Consider the following 9960-nt stretch of genomic DNA (forward strand, 5'->3'; position numbering starts at 1 on the left):
TTTGAACCCTTCATTTCTTCATTGAACACCTGATCAAACTTCTTATTCTGTTCCTCAGTAAACATCGATTTCCAATCACCAACCTCTCCTAAAGTATGGATGCGAAAATTCAGAAGATTTATTATATAAATTTGTATACTTTTTAAATGGATGCATTTCTTGAAAGATATTTCATCTTAGATTTAGAAACTTTAAGTTTTAACCTTTTCTGTAGATAAAGTTCCATATTGAATCCTTTTCTCTTTCCTTTACTTTCGCAAATGTACATTCATCATAAACAGCCTGAAGAAATTTAGGATCAGACGAGGTTCCTAGAAAATTGGATATCAGTCGCATTGTCTCCATCCCATTCTAAATCAAACATTAAAACAACATAGATCCAGTATCTTTTAATTAAAGAAAAAGTGGCATTAATTACAACAGAATGCCTGGGGATGTTAATGCAAAAAGTCTTTTGTTGAACATACTTTCTTAAGATCTTCATAATAGACAATCAGTATCGTTTCGGGATTTTGTCGTGCTGCTTCTTCCCACTCTATCTCTCGTTCAAACTAACTTCCATAGTAACAGTCTGTTTAAAATTAAACTTTAGATGAATATTTCTAACAAAGAATGTATATGACACGCAGCTCTGTTAAGGCGTACTACGAAGAAATCAACGGAAAATGAACGTGCATAAATACATACCTTTTTTAAACTGAATTTATTTATTTAAAGCTACTATATTATCTTATGACTTTAATATTAATTGAAATAACATTGTATACACCGCCCTGTATTGAATTTGCTTTGGTCACGTTATTTAACAGCCACGTGATAAATGTATGTAATGTGTACTATATGTAGGTCATGAACAAATTTCAATATCGCAAGGGCAAATTAAATTAAAATTAAAAATTTAAGTAATAATTTGTTTCTACATATCTTGTTGTTTATGGAAAAATCTGCTGCTTTAAATAGAATTTGCATTTCATTAGTTTAAATTTCAAAGCTCTAGTCGAATATGTGTGACCTTTACCAAGTATTTTATGTATTTATTAAGTAATGCTCTCGTTTTCAGGAAAGCAGCAGCACTTTTCAAGTTAAGGAATATGACCGTTATGTATATAAAAAAAAAATGGTCAAGATCTATTAAGTGTAAAAAGACCTTGCAAAAAGACGATTAATAAAGCACTCGGCGTGAAACATGCAAAAAAATGTATCAAAGACACGATAGAATTAATTCAATACATTCTCTCGATAGTTTTTAAATAATGGCAGTAAACAAAGGTTTCAGATTTGTATTAATGGTCCTTACTAACATTTGCGAATAATATTCTCTTTAATAATAAAATGTATTTTTCGCTGTGAAAAAAATACTTGACCTGACTCTCTCTGTACAAAAGATGTGTCAAATTTTATCATGGTGACACCATATCGACAAGTGCATTGCGATCAGTGACTTGTATATATCTTGTTGTGTGGGATTTAACTAGCAATAAAAATGAATGCAGTGGTACGTTTTGTAGTTCATTACTCTTATGCAGTTAAAATAGCAAATTATTTCATTTTCTGTTATTGTGAGGAATTGCTATTTCTGTGTGATGTCACAGTAAGCATTTTCCGTATAATTTAGGCCCTGCCCCCTTTATGCAATAATAATTGCATTATACTCTCCTTTTGGAGCAATCATGAAAAGTACTTGCTTGTATTCCCGATCAAACACTCGCTATAGTTATTCATTCAAAATGAAAATAAAATAAAGATGTGTCAAATGAAAGACATTATATTATCAGAAGACAACAATGAATTCAACGTACCCCCTCGTAAGAAATCGTCCAAGAAGGTGGGCCAGTCAAGAGGCACGTAGTCCTTGATAAATGGATCTTTAGTATAATGATGAAAAGCGGACACTACAATATCCTTCGGGTTACGAATGGATTGGATAATTTTCCATTGTTTTTCTTTGGAATATATTTAACTGGAAGATGGGATGCCATTATTCGAGGCGAAGGAACAGTCTCCAAATCCTGTAGATTTGGTATAAACTCTAGGAAGGTGTCGGTCATTTTGTGAGGGGTGTCCAGACATGAACTCTGAAAGGGGGGGGGGACGATTTCATTCAGCCAGTGGTTTCCTTTTTGAAATTAAATGAAGTAAGATGAGTTCACCATGCACAGGACACATACCTTGCTTCGGACATATTTAAGCAATAATCTTGCATCAACTCTGAATGTTTCTGTGTTTTGATTTGTTTCTGTCTTAAAGCCTAAAATTTAAACTGTTTAATGATGCCGATATTTACTATCATGTTGTGATAAAAATAACCACGATAACGACATTGAAGTGACGTCATATTTAACATCATCATAAAAGGGAAATAAACAGAATTTTACGATTTTTCAAATATAAAGTTGTATTTCTTTTTTTACATCTCAAGGAAACGAGTCCGTCTTTGGTGAAATTTGTCAAGTTGCCATAGTACTCAGCATTGCAAAGCATTTTTTATGGGATGTGATGCAACTTAAATCTTTCCACCCTTGTGGATCGATTGAATCAATCAAATTAAGCTAGAAAGTATTTCATAGATAAACATAAAAAATATTTTCATGCCACTAATATAAACGATCATGACAAGGAGCACTCGGCGGTTGTGACCGGTCGGCAGGGGATGCTCACTCCTCCATGGTACCTGATCCCACCTCTGATGTTTGGAGGTCCGTATTTGCTCTGCTCCAATTTTGTATTGTTTAATGGACTTGAATACTGTTCGTTATCTCCATATATCTCAAGTGTTTTAAGGGTCAATGAGATAAAAATATGACATTTGTCCGGTTCAAAAGACTTATTGTCCGCTGCATATAAAAGTCTACACATTATCAGTTTAGTTTGACAATAAAATGTGGATTAATATATTTCAGAATATGTCTCTCATTTCGTCCGACTATGTGTGATTTGTATTTATTTTTATTTTTACAAGCTACGATAAAAGCTTGATCCACGCCTCAAGTACAGAGAAACTGCGTGTCAAACTAAGAAATGACGTCATCTCAGTAAGTACAGCGAGATCAAGCTGACTTTCATTCTGTAATTATCATTAATAGTATTTTTAACAAAAAATATTGAGAGATTTTACTAGGATTCAGTTGCACGTTTTGATTTCTATTAACGAGCATAAAAAATGATATATAGTTATATTTAATGTGTGTTTGAAGGAAAGCAATCAACGATTTTACAGTAACTGCAGCGCTCATCACAAATGAAATCCTTCGATTGAATTGAGACAACAATTGTACCTCCCACGTTTGCTGAAATTCTGATAAAGCTTAGTTTGTAAAGTTCATTTGAATGTACTAGTTGAAGCTTTCTTCTATATTCTATATAACTTCCTTTATCCTATGTTATGTAATTTTTTAATAGTCGACTTATCGAATGTGCTTTACGCATGGATTAAAAAGGTAGAGATCCGTGAGTATATTTTATTGAATTGCAAATGCAATGTCAAAATACAGTTATTTCTTTCATTGCAAGGTTCAAATTTGGCCACATAAAGAAGTGTTAATCCAGTTGCTAGATACTCTTTCATGCAAACGACAGATGTGTAAAAACTGTATACATGTACATTATTAATACGAAAATGTGTTTTTATTCAAATGAAAACGCATTTTAAGTTAACAAAAAATATTTATGCATTAACCTTATTCCAGAAAATAATAATTTCGCAAAATTTTAAACTTTCACAATTTAGAATACTTATATAGTAATAATTATGAATTTTCCTTATCTTATGTATTTCTCTGAATTATTATATATGAATAGCATTGTCTTTCATTTTCCAAAGATAAGAAAAGATAAGAGCTATTTGAAATATTTATCTACCGTTCTAGAAACAAGAGGATAGATCCCATACGAAAAAAACGTACCTGATTTTGGATAGCAAATAACAAATACGTCATCTTTCCTAATGGGTAAATTTTCAACATCTGCAATTCGTTTTCGGGCGTCCGTTAAGTTTGAAGTGGCAAAAATGCTGGAACTATAAGTCCGTCTACGCTTAAGTTATCCTTTGTCGTCATCATAAAATCATAAACTGTCTCATCAAAGTAACATATCAAACTGAAGTTAAAGTGACCCACTCTGCTCTCACCCCTGCGAATCCAGTCGTGCCTACTTGCTTAAATAACGAAGTATAAGGCAGTTTCAAGTTTTTTTACCAATAGTACTTTACCATTCTGCATTATGATTTAGGTCAAAAATGCATTATGTAATATTGCAGGCACACTCTTTTCCCCAACTGGAAATCATTTATGCTACGTTACAAATTTTCCATGGAAATTTGTCATATGACACAAAAGTGCATTTAAACATAAAATCGCAATCCGAGAAATCTGCGTAATTTTTTACCCGCGGATTGAAGAGAATTCGAATTTGTGATTCCACGGAACTACGTCTCCGTGGGGAAAAAGTACGTGTACAGTATACCTTTCGTGTTGAATAACACTTTAAACTAGTGAAATATGGAGATAACAAACAGCATTCGAGCTCAAAGTCGATTAAAACAATACAAATTGGGAGCAGAGCGAACACAGAACTCCAAAAACAGAGGTGGGATCAGGTGCCATGGAGGAGTCATCATCCCCTTCCGATCGGTCACACCCGCCGGATGCTCCTTTTCATGATCGGGAAATAACGAAAAAATCTGTCGACAAGTCAGTGTGTAAATATTGGCTTAACAATTAGTACGAAAAACGTCAGTCAGCATTTGACTTAATGATAGATTGTATTTGCTGACTAGGTCATTGTATCGACCATAGAACTTACGAAGTGATGACTTTTAACGAGACTGTTGATATTTTTGTTTCATCAACTTGTTTGTCAATAACTTACATCGGTCGAGAAATTGTTCACACGAATCGAAGAGCATGCTTTTGCGGGAGATATACACCCCATATGCAAGTGATAAGGGTATATTGCTGCATAAGTAAGGGAAGTTGATGATTGAAAAGTTAAAGTCATCACGTTTATCATGAAGCTTTGTTGTTAGATTACCATTACCGACTTTTTCTAGTAATATATCCAAATATGAAAGAGATGTTTCAGACTCTGTGGTATCTTTTATTTCAAGCACACTGGGATATATCGTGTCGACATATGAATAGAAATAACTATTGTTAATTGATAATACGTCGTCGATATATCTAAAATGTTGGGTTGAATGCCACAGCAAGAGATTTTTCTCATGTATAAGATTTTGAATAAATTCTGCCTTAGATAAATACAAAAATAGGTCTACTAACAACGGCTGCAATTGGTACCCATGGGAATTCCAACAGATTGTTGGAAGACCTGGTCTCCTAAAACCACATAGATATTGTCAGTCAGAAACTCAAGCATCTTTTTAATATCAACTTCAGAGTACTTGTACTATCAGAATGCTTTTTAAAAAAAATAATTTTGCAAATGACCAATGACAAGGTAAGTAATTTCACGAGTTCCATTTTTATTGAAAAAGTAGCAGCCAATGATGTCAAAAAGCCTGGGCTTTAATTTATCGTGGGGAATGGTTGTTTGCAGAGTTGAAAAGTCGTACGTTTTTATGTTATTGATTTTGGTAAAATATTGTGATTTCAAATTTTCCAAAATTTCCTTAGAATTTTTAAGTATCTACATCTAATTTACACCACTTCCCGAATATATTGTTGACAGTACTCTGAAATTTCTCCTTCATTCCTGTTAATGTTTTAGTGAGGAGTAAAGAATGAGGCTTTGTAGAAAATTTACTGGAATCCGCTATGTATCTTTGTTTGTAAGGATTTTTATGAAGTTTTGGAATCCAATATAAATATGATAATTCAAACTCATTTGGTTGTTGGGAATATTAAAAATATTTAAACTGACATATGATTTTTAAAAAAATTCCTCCTTAAAAACGGAGCTATGGGTGTAAGTTGCATTGCAATTTGCAGAATTAAATCCCATTTCTTCTATATTACAATTAAAATAATGAGTCTTACAAACAAAGACAATGTTGTTACCTGCTTGGTAAGCTGGGACCAGGACATACTGATCGTGTTGTCTATCTTATTCTTTTTTCACTTCTGAATTATTGAACACAGAATGATAGATGGTTTTCATATTGTCCCTGAATCGCTAAATGATAAATAATAAATTGATAAATAGATCAATAATGAAAAAGCAATCGAATGTAAAATACTGACGTATACATTAATCTGAAATGTTTACCTTTAAATTTTAAACCGTTACATCACTAAATAGGATAAATATAATGACACTCGTTCACTCTGTGAATCTCTGCTACTAGAGAGAGAGAGAGAGAGAGAGAGAGAGAGAGAGAGAGCGACCACCCTCTAAAATTTGTTAACAATAGCACAAGTTGCTATATGAAACTTTGCATATTGGGCAGTGAAAGAAACCATGAAAGAAATTTATTTTTTTTTAGCATGAATCAGTTACAGCTGTACTTTAATATTCTTTTTTATTTGTGTAAACATGCCAAATTGATTGTTAATTGATTTTGTTATTTATTTCAAATATTTGCAGAAGCATAACTACTTTTAACTATTGCTTTTGTTTATTGGAAGTGAATGAGGAACTAGCTAGAGTGAAGTGATTATATATATATATATATATATATATATATATATATATATATATATATATATATATATATATATATATATATATATATATATATATATATATATATATATATATATAAAATAAATACTTTAAATTTATATATATAACTATTTATCTATATCTATCTATTTATCTATCTATCGATCGATCGATCGTTCGATCGATAGATAGATAGATAAATAGATAGATAGATAGATAGATAGATAGATAGATAGATAGATAGATAGATAGATAGATAGATAGATAGATAGATAGATAGATAGATAGATAAATAGATAGATAAATAGATAGATAGATAGATAGATAGATTGGTTTCTCCAGCATTTTCAGATTGTCTTAGAGGTTTCCTAAGTGCAAAACAAAATCTTATTATTACTCATTGCTTCGTGACGTAATTCGATGTATCTCTCTCTCTTACAAATTGATTTTAAGATAAAGCAATGTTTTACGTTACAGTGTAACAAATTTAGCAATAGAAAATTTGAACGTTTCAATTTCATTTCGTTCAAGGGCAATTTAATTATCAGAGATATGCTCATAGACACTTTGCACTTTTGCAATTGAAAATTGTTGCTGGATTACTAAATTTTAATCGGTCTCCTTGACCCCATTTTGCAGTCTTAAATTTTAGATAAATTTGATGAATGTTCTGATATATTCAATTTTTTTTCAAATTGTTTGAATTTATTGTTATAATATGTCAACTAGATATGGATATAATACAACATGAAATAAAACAGTTAAGATAAAAGCCTATATTTTAATGACTCTTGTACATGTTGATAATTTCGTTTTCTCTTTTTTTTACTGTATCATCATAAACAGCTTGAAGAAATGTAAGATCGGACGAAGTTAAAAATTTGATATGCGTTGCATAGTCTGCATGCCTTTCTAAATTTTTCATTTAAAAAAACATAAATGTGTAGTGGAACTTTTGGAAAATTTGAAATCAAAAGATTTTACCAAAATCAACAGCTTAAAAACTTACGACTTTTCAACTTTATACACAACCATTCCCCACGATAAATTAAAGTCCAGGCTTTTTTATATCATTGACAGCTGCTTTTTCAATAAAAATGGAACTCGTTAATATACTTACCTTGTCATTGGTCATTTGCAAAATTATTTTGTTAAAAAACATTCTGATTGTACACACAAGTACTCTGAAGTTGACATTAAAATGATGCTTGAGTTTCTGATTGACAATATCTATGTGGTTTTTGGAGACCAGGTCTTCCAACAATCTATTGGAATTTCTATGGGTACCAATTGCGCACCGTTATTAGCAGATCTTTTTTTGTATTCATATGAAGCAGAATTTGTCCAAAAACTTGTACGTGAAAAGAAGAAATCACTTTCTGTGGCGTTCAACTCGACATTTAGATATATCGACGACGTATTGTCAATTAACAATGGCTATTTTCATTCTTATGTCGATACGATATATTCTGGTTAACTTGAGATAAAAGATACCACAGAGTCCGACACATCTGTTTCATATTTGGATATTTTACTTGAAAAAGACGTTAATGGTAATCTAACAACCAAGCTTTATGATAAACGTGATGACTTTGACTTTTCAATCGTCAACTTCCCTTACTTATGCAGCAATATACCTTCATCACCTGCATACGGGGTATATATCTCTCAGTTGATTCGATACGCAAGAGCATGCTCTACGTATGTACATTTTCTAAAACGAGGTAAATTATTGACAAATAAGTTGATGAAACAAGAATATCAGCAGTCTCGTTTAAAGTCATCATTTCGTAAGTTCTATGGTCGATACAATGACCTTGTCAGCAAATACAATTTATCATTGAGTCAAATGCTGACTGACGTTTTTCATACTAATTGTTAGGCCATTATTTACACACTGAATTGTCGACGGATTTTTCCGTTATTTCCCGATCATGACAAGGAGCACACGGCGGGTGTGACCGGTCGGCAGGGGATGCTCACTCCTCCATGGCACCTGATCCCACCTCTGATGTTTGGAGGTCCGTGTTTGCTCTGCTCCTATTTTGTATTGTATAATGGACTTTTGAGCTTGAATACTGTTCGTTATCTCCATATATTTCATTTCTGTATCTTTTAAAGGAAATATAATTTTCACTACAAATTGGGTTACCCTAGGATACCAAAACAGATAATTTATTGCTGAACATTACTTTTTTTCAGATTTACATAAAAGACAATCAATTTGTCTCGCTACTTTTCGCTGCTTCTACCAAATCTTTCTGTGCCTCGTTCAAACAATTCCAATAAAACACTCTGTTTAGAGAGCTATAAAAAAATCAACAAGAAATGTAAATGACTTCTCTAGTTTGATTATTCGTTTCTGAATTGTAAATATAAGTTTTTCAAGACTTGAAAAAAAATCTATATACAAGGTGTACTGACAACACGAATACCTGCATAACAGTCTACTGGGACCAATCATGAAAAATACATTATCCTAATCAACTATTCTTATATTTAAGATCATCTTAATGACAAGACAACGATTTGAAATGATCAAAAAAGCAGATGTTTACTCAACTTAATCCCACGTAAGTGATCATCTAAGAAATTCGAGCAGTCAGGATTCACGAAGTTCTTGACTATTGGGTTGGCTGTGCTATGGTGGAAAGATGAATCTTTCCATTGTTTTCCTTTGATTTAGTACTGGAACATGGGAAGTTATTTATATTCGAAGCGAAGGAACGGTCAACAATTCCTCAATATCTGATAAAACCTGTAGAAAGGTGTTTGTCAGTTTCTGAGGGTCCTCCAGACATGAATAATGAAGGCGGGTACGATTGGTTTCGTTTTGAAATTTTATTCACTGCAAATTTATTCCAAAAAAATAATGATCATAAAAATATGAAATAAAATGTTAAAAGTGTGGTTTTTGCTAAATCTCTCACTTATCAGAAGATACTGTTTCTTTCCATTAGTCAGAAAGCTGAGTCTTTATCAGTGATTCAAGCACATAGATTTCATACACTTTTGGACTTCAGAAAATTGCAAGTTTTAACCATTACATAAACTGCAACTACATATTACATATAATTAGTTATTGCTTGAAGTAAATGATTTTATAATATAAATGCATTATATTGTGTTAATCTTTTCTTTCCATTTACAAAGCTGTAGCCATTTACCTTTTCTTTGTATCTCTGAAGTCGCCTAAATATCATTATTACTGAAAACACATTTTTTACGATTTTTTTATTAATGGGTAATCATAATCTATTTTTTTTAAAGTGCATTTATAGTAAAATACATATAATCATTTATTCAACAACCAAGGTAAACTTTGATCATTAAGTTTTCTAA

This window comes from Saccostrea echinata, unplaced genomic scaffold, assembly GCF_033153115.1.
Source record: "Saccostrea echinata isolate AGI-Se365-2 ecotype Australia unplaced genomic scaffold, CSIRO_AGI_Sech_v1 ptg000064l, whole genome shotgun sequence".
Classification (NCBI taxonomy): Eukaryota; Metazoa; Mollusca; class Bivalvia; order Ostreida; family Ostreidae; genus Saccostrea; species Saccostrea echinata.